This window comes from Takifugu flavidus, chromosome 8 (genome assembly GCF_003711565.1).
Source record: "Takifugu flavidus isolate HTHZ2018 chromosome 8, ASM371156v2, whole genome shotgun sequence".
Classification (NCBI taxonomy): Eukaryota; Metazoa; Chordata; class Actinopteri; order Tetraodontiformes; family Tetraodontidae; genus Takifugu; species Takifugu flavidus.
Window position 1 is genome coordinate 3,807,755 of NC_079527.1, and position 13,168 is coordinate 3,820,922.

A 13,168-nucleotide genomic window follows, 5' to 3' on the forward strand; every position below is an offset into this window, starting at 1 on the left:
TAATTGGTTTTATTTTGTGAACAGGAAATATTTATAAAAGTTGTTTCACTCCCCTTATTTTGATGTATTTTGCTGTGTATTTTGCTGTGTATTTTGATGTGTTTCAATGATTTGATCCAACCCCTAAACCTGCGTTTGCATGGATCAAAACCTTTTAAACTAACATGACACTGCTCTCCAGTCCAGTTCTTCTGTCCTTAGCAGCTTATCCAGAATTTGAATCTTGAAGGGGGGGGGGGGGTGTCTTTGAATAATCCCTGATAATTAATTAATGAAAGATTAATAAAACGATAAGAAGAAAATATAAACCTGTATGCGCAGTATGTCCCACCCATATTCAAACCTAAAAAAGTTGTATTTATTTACGGTAATAGACTGAACTAGTGTAGCTCTTCAATCTCCTGCTGGAATCGGAGTCATCTGGCATTTTGCTACACGACACTCTCATGTAAAGACGAAGAAGTCCAAGGTTTGGGTGGAGCAGACAGATGAATGGATTCATACCATACTGTAAACATCTTGTTTGACTTACTCCAGAACCCATTGTATTCTCCTCAGAACAGCCAATTGCTTCCATCCTCATCCTCTCACACCACGTAAATCCCTCGTCCAGAGTCTGTTTGTTGCTTTTTCATTGCAAATCAAAATCCCAACGACAGACACACCCCAGATACACAGCAGGGGGTCCCATTCGGGGTCTTTTGTGTTCAAGATGAAACTAATGAACAGGCTCAGAGACAACACAGTCAAGACCACCAAAAAGTGTCAGCTACTTCCACGAGTTTCCTATCCACCATTCAGAATGAGGCTGGGGTCTGTCCCTTGAGAAATAACCTGGACAATCACCAGTCCTTTGCAGGGCAGGAGTCACAGACGTGCAAGTTAGAGTCGCCATTGAGCAGAATGTGCATGTTTTTGTTGCATGGTAGAAAAACCAGAGCATCTGTGGAAAACCTGCAGAGAAAGACCAGAGCTGGAATCGAACCCACAACCTTGACTACAAGGCAATCGTAGCACCACTAACTCCCCCCCCCCCCCCCCCCCCCCCCCCACACACACACAGAACAACAATGACAGAGCATTTGAAACACTGCCTCAGAATCAATCTCAGGACACAAAGTTATCACCACTGAATCTATGCAGGCCTCGGGACAGGAACTGTAAATAAAAATAGAAAATATGGAAAATATACATTAGGACACTACTGTAAATACGTAGATACTAGGGATGGGCTCCATGTGTAAACTACAGGCTTATAGAGGCACACTTAGAGCTGTGATGTTAGATATGACAACATAAATTTACAACTCTGCACTTATTCACTGCTAATCTTTTGACTCAATATGCACAATTCCAGATTAGCGCCACCTAGAGACAGTAGTTTAACATATTTAATTGCATTTTAATGGGATTGTCTGGATATGAACTTAGACAGATTTCAAGATGAAAACTGCACATGACATACCACCTTTTTTTTCTTTTTTTTTTAAATTGCAATCACATGGATCTATAACACACTCCAGATAACATTCTGACTGGAGTATTCCCAGTCCTCCCACATCAGGCCTTGTTTTCCTTTTTTATCGTTCAATCCATCTGCTCCCAACTTTCTTTATTCCGGTTTGTTCCCCTCATCTCTACATCACTGCCTTTCAGCTATCTCTTCTTTTTTTTGTGAGCATAATCACCGAGACTCCAAGCTTTTCCGCACAAGCAGCCAAATTTATCCTTGTGGTTTTCCGCGTATTTATTTTTGGGCTTTCTTGAGGGACAACATATCTGCGGGAAAACCAAACAGCCCAGAGTTGGTGCTTCCCCTCTGGGGATTGTCACAAGTAGTACATGGATTAAAAATAGGAAAGAGTCTTTTTTGTTTGTTTTTTGGGATTTTTTTGGATCGTCAAGGACCTCCCAAGGGTCCAGTCCTCCAAATGCTGGGAGAGGACAGGAAGGATAACCAGTCATTTGTACTTTTGTGACTGTGTTTTTATACTGCTCTTTAAAAACAACATTTTTTTTTCACGATTTAAAGACAGCGTTAGCATCATATCCGCTTCTCTCTCCGTTCCTCCAGCAGTCCTCCTGGAAGAAGACTTGTTTCTATCATCCCTTCAGGAAAAGGTTTCCCACATGCTTTTCTCTCAGCTGAACTTGAAGGTTGTCGCTGTAGGAAGTGTGTGTGGGTTTTGTGGAATTCTGGGATAGGAAAAAACCTCCTCTGCTCTGACTTGTTGGTTTGACCTATGTGTAACATGCTGTCTGCTACAGCGATCTCCGACTACTGTTGCTGCCACTAGTGCTGTATTCATGGAAACTGTTGCCGTGGGGTGGGCGACTGGTGCTCGGATTGCACCAAGGGGAGATGGTGGGCGCTTTGTTCAGGTTGATTTTTACTGCAGAAGTATTTAAGATTGCTTACTTTGCTTTTATTGGCCTTCATCCACCTCTGTCATGAGTATGATGGAGGTACCTCCCTGTAAAAATCCATACTTCACTTGAAGGCAGTGATTTTCTTTTCAACCATTAATGAGAATTAAAGCTTGTCCTCCCATGAAACTGTCAGCACATAAAAGAATGTTATTTCTTCCCTTTTCAGACTTGTGTTTGTATGTATGCAGCTGAAGTCTATATTTTTACTTGAAAAACACCTTAAAAAGCCACTAAAATGTGTGCCGTGATCCCAAACCGCTAAAAGAGAGCTAGTGAACAACAATCAGACTCCCCAGCCTTTCACCAACCGCGAATGCATCTCAGGTGTTATGTGAAATGATCTATATTTTGTCTTATCTCAAAATATACACATAGGTGGAGATAAAATTGCCGTGATAAAGTCGAGTGGGCCGAGCTCAGAGTGAGGACGTCTGAAGACGCGCCTTCTTTTCCATTAGCAATACCTTCTACAGTGGAGTAAATATACTGTATAGCGATATTGTTCTCTGGTCTCTGGAAGTTTGGCATCTATTGCACGCGTATCCATCCCAGGAAGAGGGACTGTGAAGCAAACACTGCTTTGTTGTTTTTGGTGCTGAATAAATTGGAATTGTAATTTCAAAATATGTGTATTTTATTAGAAGGCAACAGAACACTCCACCATGGATACCCGATATATGTGTAAAATGGATCATTTGTAATTCTGCGAAATTCAGTCCATCCACACAGTTTGAATGACTGTGGATGATACAAATCAAATCAAATCAAATCAAATCCCCACTAGAATACAACCAAAAATATACGTTTTCACTGTTAAGAAACACGTTTGAGCAGCAACATCAGACGGATGATATCGCCTTCCCAATGTGATTCCTGGTGGTGGCGACAGTTCTCTAATCCTTCTCTGCAGCACATCCTCGAAGGCTCGGAAATGTTGAGGGTGAAAAATAATGCATCCAAAAAAGCCAAATACCTTAGGACAATATGATTCATTCTGAAAGAAGGTGTTTTTCTAAACAAGACAATGACCTCAAAGGAATGAAATAACAGAAAACGTGTCAAATAACAGCGTCCATGCGTGCATGTTCAGAACTGCGTACAGACTTACTGCGGTGTGATTGCATTTGCTAAAAATGGAGCCTTCTCATCATCTCATCTGAAGGTTAAAACTCTTCTCTTCCATCTAAATCTGGAACAAAACTGTTCAAAGGTTAGTTTTCCACCTTATTTGGCCTTGGTCTGCACTCGCTGTTCCTAATTGCCTTGGCTGATTTGTCACGGACAGTTTATCTGGAAACCAAAAGAAAGGACGTCTGCGGCTGCTATTAGCAGACATGGGTATGATGAACTTCATTCGAAATGAAAACAACAGGACAGCTCATTTAATTTTGAAGGTTTGCTGCCTGTAAACAGATTTATGTCTACGTCAGCACCACAGCTTTCTTCAATGAGCGAATCACCAGGGTGGGGCAGGAGCCTCCACAGGCTGCTGTCACTCAGCAATACAGAACATGAGCGTTCACACAAATATCAACAAATACCGAATATGAGCGATTCCTGCTTGGGTTTATTCATTTAAATAAATATGGTCCTCCACTTGCCGGTAGGTTTGTCTAAAGTCACACATACTATAACTCTGCTACAAGTGAGAGAAAAGTGCGAGTTACTGAAAAGGCCATTTTTGAACCGATGTTAAATAAAATAGAAAACCTCACGCGATGTGTCACCAAGACAAAATTAAAACTTTAAAGATGGTCCAGTGAAGGAAAAACACTGATCATCCTCTGCCTCAGAAAAATGAAGCCCTACTATGTCAGACAACGTGTTTGTTTCTTCAGGAACATGAAGAAAAACACTGTATGTTGGTCTGTGAATGTAAACGAAAAGAATTCAAAGAATACTTGATAAGACATTTACGTAGAATCTCAGTCTTGATCACTAATAACAGGAATTACAGAAACAGGTTTTGCAGTCTGATTCTTCTGATTCTTCTCAGTTGTTTCAATCTTCTCTTCTGCAGTTCTGCTCTCTATTTTGGTTTGTGTGTTTATTTAATTATGTTTCATTTACTTTTTAAGGAGCCTGTTGCATGAATCATAGTTCCTAGCTTAGAAAAGCTTTACTATGAACTTTTCCTAGCTTGTGGCCTTACATATATACCATCCGTCTGTAAATTGTTTAACTGCCTCACTGACGTCATCACGACATAAACGAAAACAGATGTGACTTTGGCCCCAAGTCAGTTTACACTGGTCTAAAAATATCTGGATCCCATAGAGAGCGTGTGTGTGTGTGTGCGTGTGTGTGTCCACAAAATAGGAAATGACTTCATAAGACTGTAGGACCACAGGTGATGGTAGATATGAGAACACACAACTGCACAAGGGCAAAAATAAAGACACTGTTGAATATAAAGCAGCTGCACCAAAGACACACACACACACACACACACACACACACACACACACACACACACACACACGCACGCACGCACGCACGCACGCACACACACACACACACACACACACACAGAGCCAACCCCCAGGTCAGCTGCTGAGTGTGATATTTATTTTAGTTGGTCTGGTCTGAGTTAAAAATGGAATGTTTCAGCTGCATACTACACTTCCTGTTTTGACGGGTCTTTCCCCGAGTTGTTTGCTGAAATAGGTCCCTGTTCACTGCAAAATGGATGTCTCACCCATAGGAGATTTGCGTTCCCTTATCCATCGTGCATGTTAATGCCCAGTTTCCCCTGATCTCTCTTTGCATCTCTTTTTTCTTGCTGCCTGTCCATATGGCACCACAACAAGAACATAGCTTCGTTTGTGTGGAAGCGTGGAACAGGTTTAACATTTTTGTATTCTCTGGACATGCTTTACATTTAAATCATGGGCCACATTTGGGTGGGGTACCAGTGTGGAGGGAGAATAATGTTTTCCTTACCATTTTGATTAACTTTTGATGGAAACCTTTAACTCCTCAGAGGAATCTTCCGAGCAGAGTTGAAGTTCTCCCAGTGCGAAGCACAGACTTGAACTTTTCCCCTGTTCTACAGCAGCTGCTGAGTGGCCAGTTGTGCTGGCATTTCTCTGCTGTAAATATCTTCATGTCAATGTTGAGTGCTAGAAAAGATGATCATCTTAAAACCATAAGAGCTTATAATTGATCATGACTACAACTGCAGTCCAAGTCAGAAGCGTGGGCCTCCATTGAAGCGTTGTGCAGATTAATAATTAAAGCCAGCATTTAGCTCTTCTTGGAGCTATCAATCAGTGAGACTAATCATTTCTTTTTGAAATTCCACAGATCAGTATCTGAAACTGAATCTAATGTGACGTGTATGACTTTTTCAAGCCATAATGGCTAATATGGATTATAATGGCAGCAAGTGAAGAGAAACCAAAATGCATTTTGGATTGTGAGATAGTGTAATAAGGCCCTTATCTCCTTCTTCATCACTATAATTCACAGCAGGTAATCATCTGAACGCCACATTTCCAGCCATGTGTTTTGGAAAATCCCAACTGTTCACTGTCCAATTCGCTCACTTCGTAACAAATCCTCTGCTGACAAAACAAAGTAAACACAAACTCCTACAGAAAGAATAGCTGCAAGATGTAACATTGATTACGCACACAGATACACACAGACACCCACACACCCCCACACACACACAGCCGTTTCCCTCCCTTGTCTGTAATCTGCAGCTGTTTCTCCTAAAACTGCTGTTGTGTCCTTCAGAAAAACATGTGTGTGTGTCTGCGTGTGTGCGTGTGTGTGTCTAATCGAGAGTTAAAGATAGGAAAGGCAGGACTGTGAATGAAGGAGGTGGGTTGGCAAAAATCAGATGCACGTGTGAATGAGAGGATGGGAGACAGAGCTGTGGACGAAAGCAAATTCCCCCACCAGTTCCCCCTGGGAGAGCCTCCATTCTCCTTTCCTCCCCGAACCATTGTGCTTCCTCTTTAACTTCTTTCCTCTCTCCGTCCAGCTCTACATCCTCAGCAAATATGCCCTCACAAATCTTTCAGGAGCACTTGGTTTTGACATAAATGTCAAGTAGGGAGCTGGCCTTGCGCACATCACGTCATGTATAACATGAGCCTAAGGAGTTGCTGCTCTGCCATCTTCTCAGTGAGCATTCACAAAACACAAAAAACAATATCAAGATATTGATTTTTTTTTTAAAGATGCAGGTGCAGAGAAATACACCTTTCATGTCATAAATCGAGCACGTTTTCTCACTCTAACAGCTATACTGTAAATCAAAGCCTTCATTTTACTCAGAAATTCATCCTCAATAGGAGAACCCGCCCTGCCCCCCTCATCCACCCATCAATTCCCTCAATCCACATCATCTCAAGGAGTTCTTCCAAAACCAACACAAATACACGCACTTCACTCTTTCAATCTCTCTTTTCACTGGCTGTAAAACTATTTCTGCTTGGGCGTCCACTGTACAGTCGTAAAAGTCTTTCTGTGACCGAAAAACAATAAACTGACAACACTTAAAGCACTTTTTCATTACAAATGTACATTCACGCTCTTGCAGTTGCATCACATAATGATGGGAGTTCATAAACGCCCGTCAGGAATTAGGAAAATCCATTCATGCAGAGTCATACACTGAATATGCAGCTGTGGAAGCTATTTTAGGGCTTGTTTTGCTCAAGGACTCTTTGCTTTGTTCAGTCTTTTGTTCAGGGACTACAATTGATCCTAAAGCTGTGTCTTAAGTGTATGAATGTGACCAAATCTCTCCCACCAGTGTGTGAATGAATGAGTACACACTGCTGGTGCAAATCATTGTGAAAGCTCAAATGGTGAATAGAAATTTTTAAAATCAATTTGGCCAATTTGGGATCTTTTTGTTCGCATCACACTTTAGACAAAATGCAATATTGAAAATAGCCTTTTAATGTTGAACCCTCATCCTGCTGGTATTGGTTTTGTGACCGATCGGAGTGTGCCTTGAAGAAATATATAAAATTGATCTCATATGGAATAAAACAATGACACTTGTGTATTGCATCCCCTGACCTGGGATTAAAGCAGGGCACCAGTTCTGTAGCCTCCGTAATCTGCATGGTGACATCATATCCTTGCTTGGAGCTTCAAGTCTTTAACCTAAATCCTGTTTAAAAGGATTCAACTGGTCCACCATCCTCAGACTTGGTTCTTAACAGCTGAGGCACCAAAATCTGCACACGACTCAAATTTCTTCTTAATCTCCCAAACAAATATGTTTTAACACATGGCTCCATTTGCTATAGCATACTGTAAAATAAACTGAATGCAGGTACTATTACTATACCATAAATGGCACCTAATAAATATGGATGCTATGTTTAGCTACATGCACTTATATAATTACACAATACATCTGAATTGAGTAAATAGGTTAATCTACTCTGAGGAAAAAAGAGCACAAGTTCATTCAACAATTTACAAACCTACTTTATGAGCTGTTATACTTGTAATGTGCTTTACTGAATAAATGACACTTGTTTACATTTCTGGCAGCATCATGTACACACCTACAGTATGTTTGTTTGAATGAAAACAGGGTCTGTGCCTTCAGAACAAGTTGTTAAACAAGTTTGTGTAAGATGTGAATTCCAAATGGCTGCAGAGTTGAACCTGGAAGGTCCAAAAGCAATTAAATCCACTTTTTACAATACATAAACAGGCATATTTTCAGCTACGGTATGATGGACAGAAAAACCTCCATGTTTTTCTGGCCATTCCCTCTCACTGTAGAAAATCTTAATTTTAATACTGCATACAACAATGTGTACATGAGAATGAGGGTGATTGCAAACACAAACGTCTTAAAAAATTGGTTTAAAATTAGCCTTAACACAGCTGGTCTTATGGCGTCATTTCCTGTATATGAAGGGATCGTTTGTGGCAGTCTTGTTGTCATAGCGAGTAACCTTGGGCGAGTGCCTTCATAATTTACGTATTAAATATTTACTACACTTTAAGCCAGACGTTTATACTCTTGATGACCTAGGAAATGTTTGCATGTGTATGTAGATGTGTGTTTAACTCTATTCAATTCAGTTTTATTTATGTGCTTTCTGGTTCTATACTAAAACTTATAACTTGTGTGTGTGCGTGTGTGTGTGTGTGTGAGAGAGAGAGAGAGAGTGAGAGTGAGAGAGAGGGGGGGGCACAAAGTAAGTGGTGTGGCTCTGCCTTCTAACCTGGGTCATGTATTTTTCATTACATTTAACCACGTTAACCATATTAAAACACACACACGTGCACGCATGCACACACATACACACACATGCACAGGAAGCAACAATCATCACCAAAAGTTGCATAAAAGTTCTTGAACATGTGGATGCTATAAATTCAAATGGATCTATAAATTTTTGAGTAACACATTTGAGTTTGTTTGTTTTTTCCTGCAATAGAATATTTGGAATTTGATGTTTCATGTAATGTAACTTTGTCCAAACCCAGGCTGCCATGTTAAAGCGACCATGACATTGACCATCTGGACATACTATCTGAGTTCAGGAAGTTCAAATAAGTGAGACACATGTGCTGTTATAAAATAAATATATTATTCACTTTTACTACTCCCTTAAAGAAGAATAAGAAACCAGATCGTTTAAAATTTTGCTTTCATGAATGATCGTGTGTTTTGGATACCTTTCTTTACAGCGATTGTAAACGGCGAAGATGTTGTACTTTATCCACTTGGCAGACAAGAAACATTTTTTGGTCTGATATGATGAATCCTTGCCACTGTTCCAGGGGTATTTAAAGACTCTGCTTCCTCAATTATGAAGCCTTTCAGCAACTGCTAATAAACACAAAGAGAGTTAATGAGTGCTCGGAGACTGGGGAGTATTACATTTCATCTAACACTAACATTCTTTAAGTAGGTCAAGTCGAGCAGTGTTTCCCAGGCCTTTCCATAAAACTACTGATGTAACTCCGGCCTACAAAACAACAGCAGCTGCAGGGATCATGGATTTGGATGCAAATGTAGCCCCTTCTTTTCCCCCCTAACATCATTTTTACTGCTTTTGCTGCCTTCTTACCTTTATCCCACACTTAATCAAATAGAATCCCGATCTCTGACCACAGATGTTTACTTGCGCAAACATCACCTTCACCTTTGTGTTTTCCTTGTAAGCAAACAAGAACTAGTTTAACTGCACTATTTCACTCAGGCAGCCAGTGTTATTGCACCGAGCTGAGGTAATTACTGTACCTTTAAAGGTGTTTGGAAAGTCTTGATTTGATGTTTACATAAGGGGACCACTGTTTACATCTGGGTTTCATTGCACTGCCTTGTGCAGGAAGTGCCCGCCCCTTGAACTGATGGATTGACTAAGTCTGAGACGTCCCAGGACCAGCGGCGGGCAGCACCAACCCAACAACAGCTAGGGAGGAGCCGCAACACTTCACAACCCTCCATCGGAATAATTCCACTGTTTTCCTCATTGCAACATATTGAATGTGGAAACCCTGCAACATTTTGCACGTAGCTCATTTTTTGTTTCAGTCACTGTATTTTTTTGTCGCAACATTTCATTTGTGTATTGAGAGAATGAGGATATTGTGAATAAATTCAATATTGGAGGCCTGTGGTATCGCACTTAAATTAGCTACATTAGTCTGGTTCAGACGGTTACACAATCATGGCAGACTGTTGACTTAAAAGTTGTCCAGGAGATGATCATTGATACCCTGACAAAGTAGAGTAAGACACAAAAGGACGTTGCTAAAGACACCGGCTGTTCTGAGAGTTCTTTATACAAGCCCATTAATGGAAAGATGAATGGAAGTAAAAATGTAGAAAAGGTGCACACACAACAGAGATAACCACACAATTGCAAGGAACAAAGAATTGGCTAGAATTGTGAAACAAAGCCAATTCAAGAATAAAGGGAGATTCATAAGGACTGGACTGTTGCTGTAGTCAGTGCTTCAAGAGCACAAAAAGACACATCCAAGACACTAAAACTATCACATTCCTTGTGTGGAGCAGCTCTTGAACAAGAGACAATATCAGAGGCGTCTGGAATGTTACTCAGTGGTCCAAAGTCTTCTTTTTAGATGCAAGTAAATTTGTAAATCAAGGTCTCAGAGTCTGATATAAGAGTGGAGATGCACAGATTACAAGCCTAGTGTCCAGTTTAAGGTTTCCACAGGCAATGGTGACTTAGGGAGCCATGTCAAGCTAGTGTCGGTGCACTATGTTTGATCAGGTCCATGGTCAGTGCAGCTGTCTACCGGTAGATTCTACATTGCTTAATGCTTCCTTCTGCTGGCCAGCTTCATGGGGATGTGGGGTTTACTTTTCAGCAGGGCTTGAGCCCGAACCCTACTGCCAAAAGTACCAGCACCTGCTTTAAAGGACCCTGGCCAGCAAACTTGCCTGACCTTAACTCCATCAAGAATGAATTCTTGAGTTAAAGTGCAATGATTGATTGTTGTTTTAGATTTCAATGGTTTTTACTACAAAGTCTGGAACATAATATACTGATCATGAATAGGGAGCTCTGGTAAATATGGCCCTTCCATTGCTATGAAGTTATGAAGAAACAGGGATTTATTGAGGTACAAAGATGGATGCCCTCTGAATTTTACAAATAAAAAAGAGGTGTGGGCTATTTCAGTTACTATTCTGGATTGAACTTCTCAGGAAGTAAAACATGAAAAGCTGACACTGGCGAAAACACGGCCTTTGTAAAGAACACATGAACTACATATTGTCTATTGTTATTTGTTTTATCACCAATATTGCTGTATTGGCAATTTACTTGATTTTTATGGCTATAAGTAAATTAGCACCTCAAAATTGACCTTTGGGGCCTTTACAGCAGCGCTGAGATACTCTGGGGCAAGGTGCCGAACCCCCAATAACACCTTCACAGTGTAAAATTGCCCTCACTTGTCAAAGAACAGGAGAAAAGTAAAGGTTTATGCTTGTTTCGGTTTTTTTTTAAAGTATAAAAATTACAATACATTGAAAGTCCGTGGTACGATGACATGACGCTATAATTCCCCTAAAGGGATACCACCCTTGTCTTAGTCAGATAATTACAAACACATTGCCTGCTCACAGACACACGGGCATTTTGGTTTTCATTTTATTCAAATACATGCACATGGACACAGTCCTTCTGTTTGTCATATTTGACAGTGATGCACAATGCTGTTTTATTCATACCAAATGAAACTCACATGTGCCGAATGAGTCTGATAAATAACCCAGAGTGAGCCCGGCACTTAATCAGGCTGCATTACAAACTCCGTCGGTGAAAACGCCTGGAGATCTGGATGCTTGCTTCATATTAAAGGATAATTTTTTATTAAAATATATCATCATTGGGATCACAATAAGACTTTACTGGGACCCAGTATTACATATTACTTGCTTGTGAATAGGGAACAGCTGCCAGAGGAATGCCTGCACTTTATTTTGGAGCTCTACCCCCTGCTTAAGAAACCTGGGAGGGAAACAAAGTCAGCGACTGATTCTCATCATGTAAACTCATGTAGCTCTGTATTTAGTATTTCCACACTGATCTTAGTGATTTGCCTCTCCTCTCATCAATCGTGGTGGTTCTGAGAAATGAAAAGCCTCCCATGAGAGAAAGAAACCGCTTTCACCATTGAAAGCTGTTCATGCTTAACTCATTAGTTTGCATAAATAAGCTCAATCATAATCTCAAACCAGATCAATATGATTTAAAAATGTCCCTATTTTTAGCATGATTGTAGTTGAATCTGCATTCTGTCATATTGTAGTTAGAGTAATATTTGTCTTCACATTCTTTTGGCAAGAACAGGAGTTCGCTGGCACACTGAGTACAGTGCACTGCCTTGTGTCTTTGAGGCTTTGCAAGTATGTTCAAGACATTTGCAGTTGACCAGTTTTTGAACCCACATGTCAAACCACATTGACCTGTGCCAGCATCGATGCAAATTCTGAAAAAAAAGGGAAAAAAGTGTATATATATAACCTTTGCAGTGTCAGATTTCGGGATATTTACTTTGCATCCCAAAGTAGGACGAAACATCACAGGAAAACCAAGTATCTTTTCAATCAAAAGGTCTGGTGGACAACACATTTGAGAAAGATTCAAGGGAAAGTAACAGCAAACAAACACAAATTCCAGTGACTGTGGTATTGGAGGTGAGCCACCTGAACTAAATAATCACAGAGAATTCTGTAGCGGTAAAAATGGCTCATTTAAGTGCAAAGAGGTGGAGCCAGCAAAGCTGGCTTCTAATGAGCAACGGTCTAAAACAGAATCTTACTGTACGGTCTCATTTAACCACTACTTACAGTTGATATCCTTATAATCTTCATCTTCCTTTTGGATGCCTAGATATCATCCTCGCTCACACCCCAATGTGCGACAAAAGATAAATGTGCAAACAAATAGATCATAGATAGAGAGTATTTATGGATATTATTCAAGCACTGGCCTTCACTCTTATCTATAGAGTATATCTATATTTATTTACATTATTAAAAATGTGCTCTGTCTGTCATAGTTTTTTTTATCTTATTAGCTGAAAACTGTGGATGACATTGCTGCTTTTGGTGAATGATGCTTTAGCCATTATGCGGCAAAGGTGTTGATCTAAACGAATAAAAGCTAAAATTGATGATGAATGTGATATCTAGGGAAAGAGCGCAAAACCAGTTTTATAGCAACCTGTAAAGATTTTAGCCTCGCTCCAAAGTTGACTATTTTAA